Raw genomic sequence first — 13029 nt, forward strand, 5'->3', positions numbered from 1 at the left:
AAGTCATTTGGGTTTACTAAGGGTCTGTTTTGATTTACTAAAGTGAGCTGAACAGAACTGAAATGAACTGAATAGAGCTGAAATGAATTGTTTACGAGAGAACAAAATTAGGAACTGTATTAAACTAAACTGAATGGAGTTGAATTAAACTGAACTAAACTGAAATTAAGCTGAAGAGAACAAGCCCTAAGAGAGAAAAAAAATACAAACTTAAACTTATTTTGGGCAGATTTAAAGATTGGTGCATTTTGGAAAAACGGAGAAATAAATATTTGTGTGTGTTTTTGTTATTCCTAGAATAAAGTACAGTCATGAATTCATGATCGATGTTGTAAGATTTGTCTAAATTTATTTTTTCATCCTAATTTCATTTTAATACTCCCTCCATCCAAGAATATTTGCTGGGACATTAGGATGGGTAAATAGTTCAAGAATACTTTGAGTCATTGAGTGTGACCATTTAGTGCACTTATTTAATGTAAAAAGATTCGTTTTGAAATTTTCACATGATAGAAATTTTATTCCCAAAAATCAGTGGGTCATGGAAGAGTACAGGAAAATAGTTTTTAATTAGTAGTCTCATATTAGAGGTTATCAACATTGGCCCGGAACGAAAATAGGACGGGTTTGGGCAAGCATAAAACATATCACTCAATAACTATAACTATATTATATAATAAAATACACACCAGCAATAACACGTGTCATCTTTTGGTGTGCCCTTAATTTTTTTTTGAAAAAATCAATTTAAGAAACAAATTAAATCTTTCTACATATAAGAAATAATTACATAAAAAGTATAATAGAAGATTCGATACAACATTTTTTTTAGGAAAATGATTTGATATAACATTTCTTTCTCTCTATATCTCTCCTACCCACATGGGTCCCTCTTATTTTTCTCTTTATCTCTCACCTCTTAAAAAATGCTTAGGAGACCGTGAAAATAAAAGTGTAGCAACTAAAAAAAAATAGAGGAAGTATATATATTTTTAACATAATTTGTGACATATGAATTATTTTTTTAGGAAAGACATATTATATATGTACTACATACGTTTATTACAACAAGATTATATATTTTTTTTTGAGTTTTTTTTTAATAAAAATTACGTAATAGAAGCTACAGGTTTAAATAATGAAATGCGAATATCAAATCAACAAGTAATACTTTTGTCATTTTCTTGAATAATTTTATGATTAGAATTTCAATCAATTAATACTCTATGCATACTTCAAAAAGATTTTCCGAGAACAACACATGTTGATTATTCTTAGTGTAATTTTTCCATGTCATTTTTGTTATTATTTGGCATTCAATTGATATGAATATAACATATACGAAATTCAAAAAATTTAATATAGTGTTAATTTTAAAAACAATTATTGAAAATTACCGTGCATGGTACGAGACCTAGCGTAGTTTTTAGTTAAAAATCTTAACTCGACCCGAAAAGAACCCGAAAGCCCGCTTTGGCCCAACAAGTTCGTTATTTTTTTTTGCGGGTTTGGGCACAAGGAATTATGTTATGGCCCGGCCCAACCCAACCCAATTTTTAATCACTTCTATCTCATACTATATTTAGTAGCATGTTAATTATTTTAGGACAGATGAAAATGAAAACTATGTCCGTTAATTTGGGACGGAGAAAGTATATTTTTTAATTATCTATAATTAGAGATATAAAGGGTTGAAGCTATGTCTGGTAAACGAGAACGTTACAAGAGAACAGAGAAAGTCTAAAGATAAATTATAACAAAATAAGAAAAAGCAAACGGAACTCATACCGGAGTGATGTTCGGTTACTTTGTTATTCCAATAATGATTCACCGGAAAGGTAGGCATCGACTTTACGTTGGATGAAACATTTGCTAAATATTCTTTACTTACCAAAAAGGCTGACCTGCAATGCTCAGATCCATTTTTGGCAATCACAGTTATACTATAACTCCGACCTATATCTATTCTTACTGTACGGCAGTGGTTAATCCCGTAACATTGATTCATCGGGTCAGCTGATAACGTCGATCTTTGATGATGATCAACACCACAAATTGAGGTGCATCCTTCCATATCATCCATATGATTATCGAATAAAGCATATCCATGGCACCCCACAGATGCATAAACATTTGACATTGTAGGAAAAAAGCCGGCCTTATCCAATTCAGGACTACTCCAATGTAACTCAGCTCCATTACAGGCTGTGACTAATGGAAGCTTAAGTATTATTGTGTTACTTGGCAGTCGTATCTCAACAATCTCGAAGTTGAGTTTGTTTAGGTATGGTATTGATTGGTTAGAGGAGGATGAATTACTAGAGACGGCAAGTTTTGGTCACGGAAACATTGGTTCGCGGTTTCTGGACCAATACCAAATGGGTAAGGGATTTCAATGTTCCCACATTGATGTAAACAATAATCTATATCACTATGTTGTTCATATAAACAACACAATGAACAACATAGTGATATAATTGTTGATGTAAGAAAAAATGATGACGAGTTTGATTTGAGGATTTTCATTATGTAAATTCACTGTTAAGATTTTTTTTTTTCCCTTTCATTTTATCCTACACTTGGATGACGAATTGACAATGACATTGATGAGACACGGTTTGTAACGATATTTAGAGTTCATTGTTAGATTCCGTGTAAGGACAGCAAAGTTTAAGGCCGGTAATTATCTGCTGCGCTATATATCCAATCTAGGGTTCGTAAGCCAAAATAAATCAGCTAGTGGTCGAGCTTGATTCCGTGGATGTAATTATTACGGAGTATTTGGAAATCAATTGTGGAACAGGCAAATTAATAGCTAACCACAATCAATTGTACGAAGAACAGTCAAGTTGATAACTATTCACAATATGTCGAATAGTCAAGTTGATACAATTCTACGTTGAATAGTAAAGTTTATAGCTATTCACACTCAAGTTTATTAGTATTCACAGTACGTCGAACAATCAAGTTTATAGCTATTCACACTCAATTGTCGCACTTGTAATTGAAACGACAAAAGACCCATCAACCTTTGAAATCTTGATAGCAATTTACACTGGATTTCCTCCCTTTAATTTGTGTCTTTGAATTGATTACATTCAAATTTGCATAATAATTGAAACGAGTTGGAGAGAATGAGTCATGTGCAACAAGAATTAGGAGAAATATATACTGTTACGTAATAAATGGTGATAATATATGTGATAAAGAATATTTGACAAAGGAGAGAGTACAGAGTATTTTTTTGAAGAAAAAAGTAGTCTTCTACTCTTCTGTATGAGTTTGTGAGGGTTCAAGGTACATTATTTGGCCCGACCAAATGAAAATATTAACCTTGTACCCATTATTTCTCGCGTCAATAATCATATCATCTTGTTTATGGAGACCATGTGAGCTACATAAAGATACAGATTGTAAACACCAGTGTGGAAATATTGAAATTCCTTACCCGTTTGGTATTGGCCCTGAGACTGCGAATCACTGTTTTTTAGACCCCAACTTTGAGGTCTCTTGTAATTCTTCCTCCTCATCACAACCAAAACCAATTCTAAAGAAACTCAACCTCGAGATTCTTGAGGTTATATCCGATAATTTCCTTGGACTAGGGGATTCGGTAACAGTTAAAATTCCATCAGTTACTACTTGTAGTAGTCGTAATGAACGTATTGTGACAAGCTACAACCTCGCCAACTCTCCCTTCAAATATTCAGTTAGAAAGAATATTTTAGTGTCAATGGGATGCGATGGATATGCCTTATTGTTGAATGAGACGGGTGGAGTCATTGCTGGATGCGCCTCGGTTTGTACCCTGAATCCACCTGCAGCATTCGTTAGAAAAAATAGATGCATTGGCTATCGCTGCTGCCAGGCTCAATTTGAACCCACATCCATTCTTGTAAAAGAATCATATAATATGGGAAAATATACAAGAACAACAACTTTTGAACCAGATCCAGAGATCAAGAAATACAGAATAAGTGCGAGCACCAACAACATATCTGGAAATTGCAGGTCTGCCTTCTTGATTAGCAAGGAATATTTAGAAGCTAACGCATCGTTATCGTCCGGGATAGCAGACATACCTGTTGTTCTTTAATGGAAAGCTAGATATACTACTTTTAACTATGGTAAGTTATTTTTTCTAACAACTATTTACATACTCCCTTTTTTTTTAAGTACTATGTATTACACTTTGACAGTTTGACCAGCCATAATTACTGTAATAATTATAGGTAATGTGATTATCTTAAATGTAAAAAAATGTATGTGACAGCATTGGAACGTTAGTTTATTGAAAAGTAAGGGATGTGAAAACATTGTTTTAGGTATGTTATATGTGTAAGAATTACAGAGTAGATAGATATCGAGTAAAGTATCATCATACGGAGTCGTAAGAGTAATTATTTGCCAAAGAAGGGAGAAAAGTGTAACAGTTGTTAAAATACGAAAGGAGTAACAATGAATCAGTAAATAAAATTCTTCTTTTCAAGAAGGCTTCGATTCTATAACAAGGGATCTAATATCTATGAATATGTAGCAGTCTTGAAGATGTCATCCATTTGATTGCAGTTAAAAGATTGACTTCTCTTTGATCCTAGAAAAATTTTAATTTTTAATAAAAAAAAATACGGAGTAGTATTAGCTACTCAAATATATAAGATTAATTAAAATATAATTTCACTAATTTGTATTGACTGCTATTTTTGTCACAGCACCCGTAGTTCGCTACCTTCTGCTCCTCATTTGTCCAGGTAAGATAATTGCTCTCTACTTTATCCATTACATTCGTTCACTCTTTGCAAATTTTCATTGAAACAAGACTAGTATGTAATTGAGTCGAACATTAAAAAACATGAAGAAAGTACTTGTTTGCAAAGCGGAAGCTCAAGAACAATTAATAACTCATACTTCATACAATTTCTTTATTTTGTCGGATTTGGGATTGAGCTCGAACTTAATTACTCATGGTCTACACTCATAATTTTTGTAATCAAATGATAATTTTTTTGTTAGCCTTAGTTATAAACCCAACATAATTATTTATGATGAATGCAGCTGTTGGCATATCACTAATAATATGTGGAAGTTGTTGGGGGTGCTGGCGGTTTAAAACTAAAAAGAGAAGAAAGGAGATCAGACTTAGAGCAAAATACTTCAAGGACAAAGTAGAGGTAAAAGGATCTTCAAATAGCGACGTTACAGAGAAGACTAAACTCTTCACACTAACGGAACTTAAGAGATATACAGACAACTTTAGCAAGGATCGTGTGCTTGGACGAGGAGGACAAGGTACTGTCTACAAATGAATGTTAAAAGATGGTCAAGTTATCGCAGTCAAAAGATCAAAACCCCTTGACAAAAGCCAATGGAAACAATTCATCAACGAGGTAATTCTATTATCTCAAATCAAACATAGGCATGTAGTGAAGATTCTTGGATGTTGTTTAGAAGATGACATACCTCTTGTGGTTTACGAATACATTTGTAATGGTGTTGGGGATTTTCTAATAAACAAGGGTCACAAAGAAATGGAAATGAAATTATTGGTAAAACCTTCGAGGCGTGAACGGGATCACTTTCCCAAAAGTATAATTCCGACCCTATACTACAACCGGGTATCACAGAAATTACTCAGGAGATACAACGAAAAACAATTACTATCACTTGTAGGATGATAGCAATTCAATGTATAAAAGTGTTTGTGATTTTGTGAAAATGAACAACTGATAATAACTCCCTATGCCAAAGTGATAAGATAGAAATTATATTTCATCTCACAACCTTCATCCATCATATGAGTAGTTTCTCATATATATAAAATAGTAGTATGTCACTACTTTTTCCAAACGTAGCAATGCATAAAGTTATGCATTAAACAATGTATTAAGTACATTAAGTAATGCATTAAGACATGCATAATGTAACAATGCATTGACTTCCAAATGTTATCAAGAGATATTAAACTGAAACAATGTATCAATACATGTCTTAAACAATGTATTAAGACATGCATTAAACAATGCATTAGTCATCAATTGAAACATAAGCTATTATGCATTAAGTAACGTAATTGCCACACTAATACAAGAGATATCAAATCCTTATGTAGCGGTTGCAACATAATTAGTGACGAATAAGCCACTATTTTCCTTTCTTTTGATTAGTTAAACACTACCACCTTAATCATATGTTGTCTAAGTCATGACACCTTAACCAAATGACTTAAACTTAACATAACATGAATAATAATCAACTAAATACTCTAAAATCTCCAACAATCCTCCCCCATTTAGAGTATTAACAACGATTTATTGCATAAAAACATCATCATCACAAAAACAATCTTATGCATACATGAAAGTGTACAAAGACTTGAACTTCCACTTAGTGCAACATACAATCCAAGAATCCGTATCCATTTGGTATCGTAAAACGTTTGAACCAAAAGCAATACATATTGGATACTTGAATATATTACACACACAAGATTAATTACTTAAATACATATTAACTTAACACTTAAGCCATGTGTCCATATCTATTCATAAGTACATCAAAGCTATGCCCCAATAGCTTCTTGAAGCGGCTAAACTTCGTACTTATATAGGTAGACTTCCATAACATGCTCTTGTGACCGAGCACTATATCAGAAATTTTATTAAGTTAAAAAAACCTCTTTTCATCACAGTAAAATCGAAACTTAATCTTGGATGATTAAACAAGTTCCCAATCATCAAATAAGAGAATTGATCTCATTGAACTTAAGACCCAACGTCTTATTAGGCGTTAAGTTGAGATTCTCCTAATTGTGAATACAATAGGGCTCCAATCTTAAATGATTGCCATCCTTTTACTAACTTCTCTTACCCATGCTTTTGAAGCAACCGGTGAGATCAAACTTCGTACGAAAATAAACAATAGATTTACACTATCCTTGTTAAGTCATTGGATGTAACTATACCTTACACCAATATACCTTAACTCATCATCTTACAATCTTACACTTGGCTATATGCCTTAGCCAAAATTACATTGTTATCCCAATTCATCATTATTAGTGATATTGGCTTTTACAACAAAGGAATCACATCATGCATTAAAACCCTTAACCACTCTGCTTTTTACTAGCGGAATGTTATGCAATGAACTCCAATGTCTTATAGAATCCGCAATGCAAGTTAACTTTCTTCTTAGATACCCATGAAATCGCACCTCCCCCATGTGAGAATACACATCTACTTGTGGAGGAATGATCTCTATTCGAGATCCAACTTGCATCCAAATATCCTTCAACAATCAAAGAATACCCACTATAAAACACACCATAACCCATGGTTTCCTTCAAGTACTTGTACAAATAATGAACCATTTAATGTTGCATTCTAGGATTACTAGTAAACCTACTCATTTGACCAATCACATAAGCGATATCTGGCCTAGTACTCGTCATGGCATACAACAAAACATCCTATAATTCTAGCAAATTCTAGTTGTGAAAACTGCATTAACATTACTAGGTAATAACTTTATGCTAGTATCCATAGGTGTTGAATAAAGAAAGGTCGAACTTTTTATTAACATTGAACTTCTTGAGCACTTTCTCAATATAATGAGATTGTGACAAGATGAACTTCTCTTTTTCTTTCTTTATTCTAAAGCCCAAGATGACATCTAATTCTCCCATGTCTTTCATGGAAAACTGTGAACTAAGGAAGGATTTTGTCATTATAACTTGTGACAAATCCATTCCATCCAAAGATCTACATGTCATCTACATATAAACAAATTATGACAGCTTAACCGTTGTCATAAAATAAGCTATACATACACTTGTCTGAGTTGTTCAACTTGAAATCATTAGACAACACAACCTCATCAAACTTTTGATGACATTGCTTAGGTGCTTGTTTTAGCCCATACAAAGATTTAATCAACTTGCAAATTTTTTTTTTCTTCTAGACATTTCACAACAAACCCTCCCGGTTGTTGCATGGAAACCTCTTCCCCTATATCTCAATTCAAGAACGTTGTCTTGACATCCAAAACATGAATCATAAGATTATAAATAGCTACAATAGCCACATATAATTTATAATGGAGATTATATCATTAAGTGCATGCCATTAACCAGGCTATATATTAACCATTTTCAAGTTTCTTGAAAATTCATTCATGCTTAATTAATGTACACTCAAGAGGTAAGTTAACTATAAACCAAAATAATTTCCGCATGATAAATTTCTTATTATAAATTTCCACATTCCAATTGGAACACATTAATAACTTAAGTCCTCAATCAAACTCAAAGAATCATCCTCCACAGTGAACACATGTGGAAACACAGTCATACAGTTATTTGATCCTTTAATCAAACATACATGATCATTCGAGCCAACATTTGTTCACCAGCTCCAGTTTTCCTAGGTTGTGACGATATGAAAACTTTTCTCTAATTGAGATTCAGCATCTAGGCCTTGATCAAATATACTTTGACCAATTATGCAAACAATGGTACTTGGAGTTACATTCCTTGATCTAGAAACTCATGAGTGTATATTCTCATCACTTATTGCATCAACCAACCAATACTTTTGTGTTTTATGGCTTAAAACCTATAGGATTTGTTATGAACCACATATCCTATATAGATGCATTCAACTTCCCTTTTACCCAACTTCACAATCGGGTTTTGGCATTTCAACTATTGCCTTACCTTCCCCAAACCTTGAGAAAACTCAAGTTTGATTTTCTTTAGTACCATAAACATGAGGTCATCATTCCAACTTAGTTGAAATTATATTAGAATAAATCAAGTTGTTAAAACAACTCTTCCCCAAATTCATTACTTCAACCTAAATAGAGTATCATGGATTTAACCACTCTTAGAAATTTCTATTCTTCAAACTTTCAGCTATACCATTGTGACATAGCATATACAAGCTTTAAACATTTCATGTATAAATTCTATAGATTGGAAATTTCTTGGTTCATAGTACTCACTACCATTAAAGTTTAAATCTTTAACTTGTCATGTATAACTTTAGACTACATCATGAAAATGTACGTCACAAAGTCCTTGTCTTAAGAATACATAACTTTTGTCTAATACATGCATACCCTTTTATAACCAAGAGTATAAACTCATAATCACAATTATCACATTCAAATAACTTGAATAAATTTCACGAACAATATCAACAAACACTTCATTACACTATACCAAAGAGGCATAGAATAACATCAATAATTAAATTAAACATTGACGTAATTCATTATAATAATAATTTCAATACAAAATCCTTATGTCATAGACCATGACACTCATTGCATACCTTCACTCTATAAAACCGTAGAAAATTCATTATTGTAAATTAAACACCAATTCTTGACATATAACTCATAAACCTCTAAACCAAGGAATTATATATTCATAATTAATTCACTATAACTGCAACACAATTTGTTCTTGCAATTTTATTATTCTATTTTACCATAGAATAATAAATTGAATCAAATTAATCATTAACATATGTCAACATTACTTTATATCAAGACAACAAGGCATTAATAAACCTGATAATTATAACAAGGCTGAATATTCTACACACATATTAATCAAAAGATTATACTTTGCCATGAAAAACAATACCGTCAAACCACAAAGTGACATATAACAACTGTCGGCATACATGCACATACACCTTTGTCAAAAATAACTGACTACTTGAATTAATTCATGCATATAAACTTACAATCCCAAAAACGAAAACAAGGCCATTCAACCTTTCATGGATAAGTACTACAAATTGGAGTATGACATTATAATACATCCAATAGCCTTATAGCCACATCGCTTAAAGGAACATAATCATCATACATGAGTAATCGCCATACATGAAACGACATCAATAATTAGGCCGTACAAATTAAAGAACAAGCTATCAACTATAAGCGCATGTAACAAGATGAGATAATACATACTTTGTATAACAAATAATCATGGCTATTAAACAATCCATACATAGCAAGCATTAACCATCTAGCAAATGTATTAACTATACCCAGAAAAACATCTAAACTATTATGCTTCATAAACTATAAATACCAATGTAAAACAAACAGTGATTCAATTCACACCCATTTCATGAAATATAATAATTAGTTCATTCATTAACAATGTTAAATTACATGGTTTTAACCAACCATCTTTAATGGGCATAATTACATGACAACTTATCTCTAATACTAATCAAGACACAAACAATAAACTTAGAATAAACATGTCAAGAATTAACCATAGAGATAAATAATCAGATATATAAAACACAAATAAGAAACCTCTTACTTGAATGGAGTGACTTTCATGATATAACTCACTAGAGAAATTCTTCCATCAAACTCTCTTTCTTGTAGTCCCTCAAGAAACACCATCTTCGTTTCCATCTCCATACAAGATCTACACCCTCGAACTTGTCCAATTTCTGAAAATTCGTCATTATTGTTTTCACATTTGCCATCTTTGTAGAGATTATACTTTTGGACTGTTGGGGATTTTCTAATAAACAAGGGTCACAAAGAAATGGAAATGAAATTATTGGTAAAACCTTCGAGGCGTAAACGGGATCACTTTCCCAAAAGTATAATTCCGACCCTATACTACAACCGGGTATCACGGAAATTACTCAGGAGATACAACGAAGAACAATTACTATCACTTGTAGGATGATAGCAATTCAATGTATAAAAGTGTTTGTGATTTTGTGAAAATGAACAACTGATAATAACTCCCTATGCCAAAGTGATAAGATAGAAATTATATTTCATCTCACAACCTTCATCCATCATATGAGTAGTTTCTCATATATATAAAATAGTAGTATGTCACTACTTTTTCCAAACGTAGCAATGCATAAAGTTATGCATTAAATAATGTATTAAGTACATTAAGTAATGCATTAAGACATGCATAATGTAACAATGCATTGACTTCCAAATGTTATCAAGAGATATTAAACTGAAACAATGTATCAATACATGTCTTAAACAATGTATTAAGACATGCATTAAACAATGCATTAGTCATCAATTGAAACATAAGCTATTATGCATTAAGTAACGTAATTGCCACACTAATACAAGAGATATCAAATCCTTATGTAGCGGTTGCAACATAATTAGTGACGAATAAGCCACTATTTTCCTTTCTCTTGATTAGTTAAACACTACCACCTTAATCATATGTTGTCTAAGTCATGACACCTTAACCAAATGACTTAAACTTAACATAACATGAATAATAATCAACTAAATACTCTAAAATCTCCAACAAATGGGACTCTTTCGGAACACATCCAAAAACCCATTGCCGAGCTCATATTCACATGGGAAATGCGCTTGAGAATTGCTTTTGAAACTGCTACTGCAATTACTTATTTGCATTCAGAGTTTTCAACACCAATTTACCACAAAGACATTAAATCTAGCAACATTCTATTGGATGACAAGTTTGGAGCAAAATTGTCGGATTTTGGGATTTCTAGAGCAGTTTCTGTGGAACAAACTCATTTGATAACTTGTGTCCAAGGAACGTTTGGTTATTTGGATCCTGAGTATTTCTAATCGGGCCAATATTCTGAAAAGAGTGATGTTTACAGCTTCGGAGTAATTTTGGTCGAACTTCTAACAGGACAAAAACCAATCCGTGCACTAAGACCAATAGACGAAGATGAAGAAATCGAAGATGAAGAAGAAAGAAGCTTGGCTATGTATTTTGTCTCATCAATGAATGATAACACCCAATTCGAAATTCTTGATCCTTTGGTTACAGAAGGTAGCAAAAAAGAGGAAATTATGGAATTTGCTAATCTTGCAAAACAATGTTTGAATCCAACTGGACTAGAAAGGCCGACGATGAAAGAAGTTACAAAGGTACTAGAAGGGCTAAGGCATCCAAATTTATATTGTGTGCAACCGTTTGAACACAACGAATCCGAATATTGGACAAAAAGGAGTTCTAGTATGGTCACTCCATCTATGGAAACAGACAATGCTAGTCTAAGACCGGTCACGTATGCTCACATTGACGTCACTATGAATTCGGATTCTGCTGACATTGAGATTCATTTACTTCATTCTTGCTAGTGAAGAATCGAAGAAGGTGGTCTTGTTGAGCAAAATCTATGTAATTTGTGTGGAATTTGGCATATTAAAATTATATAGTTGATGTTACATTTCTTGTTTGATGGTGGTGAAAATATGTATGTACCTTTTCAATAATACTTTGAAGTGTTGAATGATTGACCTGTTAATTTTATAAGTTATGTTTCTTGTTGTGTTGATTAATAGCAGAGCCGGTAGAGTATTAAAGAATTTTGCCCAATACAAGCATAAAGTGGTTTTTTAAGTATGATGAAGATTGATGATATGATGATACATTGTGTACTTTAATTTATTCTAGTTGTATTATACTTTACTTTGTAACGAAAGATACTAGGTTAAATCCCGTGCAATAGATGCATGATTGTTAAATAATTTTAATGGCAATAAAATTATAAAAATAATATAAAATATAAAGACTCAACATACCAATTACTAAAGAGTATGAAGTATGTTTAAAAAATAACCACTGATAATAGTTATAAATAGTTTACTACAAGTATATTAGAAAGTTTAGTTTAAATTTTATGTAAGGAAAATATAATAATTTAAATACGAAGTACAATCCATTGAAAGAATACGAATATCTTTTATTTTCATTGTTTTTTTTTCTTCTTTTTTCCAAATACTTTTGGAGGGAAATTTTTTTTAATGTAATGCTGCCAAGTGTCCCTCATAGTTTTGCCTTTAGTAATATGTAATAATAGATAGCTTCGAATAAAAATTCTAAAAAGTTTGCATTTCAAAAATATTGTATTGGAAGATCTGAGATCAATTTGAATATCTTACATGCATATAGTAAGTTATGTTTGTTTATAATTTATAAACAACTTATTAATTAATATGCTTGATGTAAGAGTATATGAATATATC

At 32.0% G+C, this 13029-nt stretch overlaps 1 pseudogene; it reads left to right on the top strand.

The window, feature by feature from the left end:
• Positions 1-3319: 3319 nt before the first annotated feature.
• On the top strand, positions 3320-12141 carry LOC145584194 (wall-associated receptor kinase-like 1; annotated as a pseudogene).
• Positions 12142-13029: the final 888 nt, after the last annotated feature.

Source organism: Chenopodium album, chromosome 16 (assembly GCF_948465745.1).
Source record: "Chenopodium album chromosome 16, dcCheAlbu1.1, whole genome shotgun sequence".
Classification (NCBI taxonomy): domain Eukaryota; kingdom Viridiplantae; phylum Streptophyta; class Magnoliopsida; order Caryophyllales; family Amaranthaceae; genus Chenopodium; species Chenopodium album.